The sequence below is a fragment of the Hypanus sabinus genome, chromosome 23 (assembly GCF_030144855.1).
Source record: "Hypanus sabinus isolate sHypSab1 chromosome 23, sHypSab1.hap1, whole genome shotgun sequence".
In the NCBI taxonomy this organism is placed as follows: domain Eukaryota; kingdom Metazoa; phylum Chordata; class Chondrichthyes; order Myliobatiformes; family Dasyatidae; genus Hypanus; species Hypanus sabinus.
The window spans coordinates 37811423-37817339 of NC_082728.1; the positions used below are offsets into that span (position 1 = coordinate 37811423).

A 5917-nucleotide genomic window follows, 5' to 3' on the forward strand; every position below is an offset into this window, starting at 1 on the left:
AAACCAGACACCTAGCGGTTGCTTTCATCATCGCTGGAGACTTTAACCAAGCATTGCTGACCAGATCTTACCTGAAGTTCAGCCGACATATCAAAGTGAGCACATGAGGAGGAAGTATACTCGACCACTGCCACTCTCCCTTCCACAAAGCACATCTCCGCCCTCTATTTGGAAAGTCTGACCTTTCCTCCATCTTCTTGTCGCCCATCTACAGGCAGAAATTGAAGCAGGAAGCAGCCATAGTGAAAACAATCCACTGCTGGTCCAACCAATCAGACTCAATGTTACAAGACACACAAAATTCTGGTGGAACACAGCAGGCCAGGCAGCATCTATAGGGAGAAGCACTGTTGACGTTTCGGGCCGAGTGACGAAGGGTTCTCGGCCTGAAACATCGACAGAGCTTCTCCCTATAGATGCTGCCTGGCCTACAGCGTTCCACCGGCATTTTGTGTGTGTTGTTTGAATTTCCAGCATCTGCAGATTTCCTCGTGTTTGCTCAATGTTACAAGACTGCTTTGATAGTGTCATCTGGGAGGTATTTCAAGCTGAGAACATCTACGAATACACGGAGGTGGTCACAAGCTTCATTTGGAAGTGTGTTGAAGACATTGTTCCCCAAAAATCGGTCTGTCTGTATCCAAACCAGAAACCTTGGATAAATAGTTCAGTACAAGGGATAAAGCCTTTGCCTCTGGAGGCAAACAGGGGCTCAAGAAATGCCACTATAATTTATGTAGAGCTATCAAGGTGACAGATTGAGACAGAACCATCACATCTGTGCACAAGATGAGTTAATCATAAAGCATACTCCACCCTTTAAAGGACTGTTGTCCTGTCTTTCAGAGAATGGTGAAGCCATGAGGCTGCAGTGCTGCATCTGAAATGATGGAGGTGAGCCATCTCTCTGCGAATCAAAATACGCAGCAGTCTCTGATGTCCCTCAATCTTGCACTGAGTTTAATTTTATTTTACAGCAACTGTACAGTCAGTAGCAGGATAGTTGTGGGGTGGGGGGGGGGGGTGCCGGGATCTAAAGTAATTTGACCCATCGCGTCTGCTCCGCAAAGAATGGCTCAGTTTCATTGCAAGGTTCCACCGAGATTTGAACTCGGATCACTGGATTCAAAGTCCAGAGTGCTAACCGTTACACCATGGAACCATTGTTGTGAACCTCCTATTGCTCTGGGTTCAATTCTATTTTACAGAGACTGTACATTTGGCAGCAGGATAGTCGGGGCATGGGAAAATTTGATGATTGCCATCAAAGTTGCAGACAAAGGGTTTCTCAATGAGATGTGAGAAAATGGTGCTGCCAAACATAGAAATAATCTCAAGACATCACTAAATTAAACCACAGGACTAAAACTAGTTTGAAAGGTAATTTCCAAACTTTAGGTTTCAATAGGTGCATTTAATGTCAGAGAAATGTATACAATATACCTCTTGAAATTTTTTTCTTCACAGACATCCACGAAAACAGAGGAGTCCCCCAAAGAATGAATGAAAGTTAAAATGTTAGAACCCCAAAGCCCCCTCAACTCCCCCTCCCATACACAAACAGCAGCAAGGCAACAACCCCCCCACCACCAAAAAATCATCAGCACCCTCCACGGAGCACTCAAGCATGCAGCAAAGCATCAATAAAGACACAGACTTGCAGTAACTACAAGTTCACCCAATAATTTGACATGCCACAGACTCTCTCTCTCCCTCCTCAAAAAGGGAAAAAGAGGTGTCCCCATTTCTCAGCGAGAGGGGAGACATAACAAACAACTCGCTGATTTACGATGTTAAAAGTCTGTTGAGTCTCTCTTTCCAAGCTCTGCGCCTGCAGAGTCGGCACCAGAAAGCCACAGCTCTCCAAGCACACAACCCCCCCCGCTCCAAATGTTCCGTGTTTTCCCATGATGGTTCAGTCAGGGGCGCCAGCCTTGAATCGGCTGCTCCCCAGAGCCACGGAATCCCGGAACCATGAAGGTGTGCACTCCTCTTCCTGCCCGTGTCCTTGGGATATCAAAAAGTGGCCAGTCGTCAGGTCCTAAGAGTCCCCATTCCCGCAAAATATCGAATTCACAGTGTAATCCCAGGTCAGGGTCTTCAAAAGAAACCCCCACGCTCTGTAAAAGTAAAAAAAAGAGATATCAAAAATTGAAATAAAGCTGTTTCCAAAGATGCAAGAAAGGAGTTGCTGTTTAGCGCCATCTTATCTCTGCTTCACTTTCTTTCCTGTGGCAAGAAATCATTTCCTTTTACACAGATAAACAGGTGGTTCATAGCAGTGGTTCCATGGTGTAACGGTTAGCACTCTGGACTTTGAATCCAGCAATCCGAGTTCAAATCTCGGTGGAACCTTGCAATGAACCTGAGCTGTTCTTTGTGTAGCAGACTTGATGGGTCAAATGGCCTAATTCTGCTCCCATATCTTATGTTATAATAAAGAATGTATATTATAACAAAGAAGCAGCTGGAAAGCCCTCAAATTATGAAGGTAATAAATTAGTGTCAGAAGACTCTTCTGAGGGAGAGTTCAACGTATGTTTTATGAACCCTGTCCTTTCATTTACTTGTGGTCCTGGTGGAGCCTCAAAGCCCCAGTTGGCAAGGTTTTTTTCTCCACAGTATTGCAGTCATGGTTGTGTGACTGCAAGCACCATGCTTTCTGCTCGTAAACAGGAGTGAAATTATTTTCTGCATGCAGTTCAGGAGCTTCATTGGCAGAAGATTCACAATAGTAAAGAGGGCTATTGTGCCTCAGTGAGGGGTGAATGATTAGAAAAACATTGAAAGGTATATAGTCTTGAATAAAATGACCGATATATTTTGCCAGCATTTGTTCTCTAGGGGCATACATGAACAACAATTTGTATTATGTTGAGAGGGTTGCGGTTTCTCTGTAACATCAGTCAAAGATGACTGGACAGACAAGAAAGAGGAAAAGTCAGGGAAACATATTAGCAAGTATGGAAAGAATATCAGAGTGGGAAGTAATTGAGCTATAATCTTAACTATATTTTTGATCAGGGATTATAGCTCCATTTGGTTTGGATTGAATTCAGACCTTTGCATGCCAATATTTTTCATCTGAACTCTACTTCTTCCCTTAAACAAACTATTTGGTCTTGTTGTCAAGAAAAATAATGCATGGTGGCAGTGGTAGTGAAAGATCCTTCTAGTTTATTAGAAGGCCATGTGACTGTCTGCATCCACAGAGAGTAGTGTCCTAAAGCAGTACGACCTTTACTGTTTAACCTGGACGTGTCATAATGCCCTTTCCTATTATGAGCATAGTAAATATATTGAAGCAGCGTTTGATGGAGGAGATTATAGCTGATGTTTTAATTATTCACACTGTGAATTGTATTATTCACTGTGTTGAAGTGTTATGTTATTTGCCAATAGTCTGCCTGTAAACAATTGTGTTTGGCACAGCTATTATATTTGTTGCTGCTGCAGAGAAATTCAATAAACTGTAAAATGGTGGGGGGAGAATCTGCTCCAACTTGCCCCAATGAATATCTATTTCTTGGGCATGCATCCATCTTGCGTATTTTCTTAGACGCCGAAGAGTCGTCAATCAAAATGTTTTTTGGTATGCGGGAATACAGGACACACATTTGTGTGTTAAAACGAACCATTGTTAATCAGCATCATGATTACAGCTCTTATAGGCACTGTGGCTATTTAATTTAGCCATCACTGAAAGCTATTATGTAAATCGGTGGGCACTGAGAAATGGAATGGCAATGTGGGCATGGCAGCTTCTCATTTCCTTGCTTCTGATGAAGAGTGGGTGCCGAAAGGGCACATCAAGCAGTTCTTCTGCCTCACAGTTCCAATTACCCAGCGTTAATCTGAACTCTGCTGTTGTCTGTGTGGAGTTTGCACATTCTCTTTGTCACTCAATGAGTTTCCCTTGAGTTCTGTAGCTCCTTACCACTTATGAATAATGAATTAGGAGGGTAATTGGCAACTGTAGAATAGCTCTCAAAGTGGGTTGGTGGCAGGGGAATTAGGGGACATTTGCATAGCAGATGTATCATGCTTATACCCTTATCATGAATTTCTCTTTGGCAGAAGATTTTACTCACATTTGCAGACTGGAGAGTTATTTATTGGAGAGCTCGCATCATGGTATGCTCTCACCTAATCTGTTCACATCACAATTCCCACTCCTCCCACAGACTCTCTGTACCTTATGGCCTTTCTCATTTCAGATGTGCAGAAAATGCTGGAGGCACTCATCAGACCAAGCAATGTCATAGGACAGAGAAAGAACTGTCCTTACATAGAAAATAGATCATAAAAATTTACAGCGCATACAGGCGCCCTTTGGCCAACCATGTAACCTAATCTAGAGACTGCCTGAAATTTCTCTATCCCTCTATTTTTCTAAGCTCAATATACCCACTGTATCCACTTCCACCACTGCTGCCAGCAGTGCATTCCACGCACCCACCACTCTCTGTGTGAAAAACTTACCCCTGACATCTCCTCTATACCTATTTCCATGCTCCTTAAAACTATGCCCCCTCATGTTAGCCATTTCAGCCTTGCAAAGAAGCCTCTGGCTACCCACATGATCAATGCCCCTCATCATTTTATACACCTCTATCAGGTCACCTCTCATCCTCCGTCGCTCCAAGGAAAAAAGCCGAGTTCACTCAACCTATTCTCATAAGGTACCCCTTGCAATCCAGTCAACTGAATAAGGTGGTCTTATTTAAAATATGATCTCTATTTCTCTCTTCATGAATGTTGATTTGACTTACTGGGTACTTGGGCATTTTTCACAAACAAGAGAAAATCTGCAGATGCTGGAAATCTGAGCAACACACATAAAATGCTGGAGGAACTCTGCAAGCCAAGCAACATCTATGGAAAAAACTACAGTGGATGTTTCGGGCCTGTTGAATTTTTTTTCTGGTTTTGGTTTAGATTTGTTGATGAGGAGTAGATATGTTTGTGAGGAGACTGGATAACAGGGAAAACTAATGGGTAAATGGGATTGCATTGACTCAATAAGGAGATAGAGAAATAGGATGAGAGAACATGTATACAAATGTAGATTATAATGATGCTGAGATGTTTAAGCCATTGTTAGGCCTACCTAAGCACCTGCATATGACCTTTAAGATCAAAACTGGTTGCCTAGCGACAGTGCATATGCTTCCCACTGCCATCATATCAACGGTGTCTGTGCAGTTACCTTAGAGGTGATTAGTTCTGGCCACTGCTGCACGTTGTGAGATGACACATTCTGAAGACAATGGACCCAGGCTCCAATCTGCTAGCAAATGGTCTTCATGGTCATCAACAACCAATTCCAGTCCAGGCAAGTAACTGTCCACCACTGGATGGTACATTGACTAAAAAGAGCAGGGAAGGCAAATGAATGCAGAAGGCAGACATGGAAAAGCTTTCTTGGTTTTGTTTGAAGAAGGCATTTTCTGTGTTTGATCTGCTTTAGTTAGATGGAAAAGAGACACAGATTTCTTTTTTAAAGCAGAGGAATAGCCACAAGAGAGCTTTGGAGATTTGAGTTACTCCTAATCCTCAACCCATCACAGTTAGAAACTAGTGACTAAATCTGCTCACAAGCAATCATGGTACACCAGCCAGCCAGCCAATGCCACACTTCCAACAGGACACAGCCAAAAGCCATTCACCGCCTGATGCTTCCATGGAAGTTCAGATAGCTGGTTGCAGTGTGTTTGTACAGTGGGTTTGTAGAGCATTAATATAGACAGGCAACCTGGCCTTTAAGCTTCATCGTCCCATCCCTACCATAGAGATGATTATATACTGTATGATTGCCTCCATGGTATGAGAAATCATTATTTTGTGGTTTGGAGTTTATTTTGATCCAGCTTTTATTTAGCCAAGCAGAGAGGGCTACAGAGGGTAAGATTAGGAT

The 5917-nt window shown here is 42.9% G+C and overlaps 2 non-coding genes across 2 annotated transcripts; one reads left to right on the forward strand and one right to left on the reverse strand.

Moving 5' to 3' along the window:
* Positions 1 to 1090: 1090 nt before the first annotated feature.
* Positions 1091 to 1162, reverse strand: trnaq-uug (transfer RNA glutamine (anticodon UUG)). Its single transcript has one exon. It is a non-coding gene; the product is annotated as a tRNA-Gln (tRNA).
* A 1121-nt stretch (positions 1163 to 2283) lies between these two features.
* Positions 2284 to 2355, forward strand: trnaq-uug (transfer RNA glutamine (anticodon UUG)). Its single transcript has one exon. It is a non-coding gene; the product is annotated as a tRNA-Gln (tRNA).
* The last annotated feature ends 3562 nt before the right edge of the window (positions 2356 to 5917 follow it).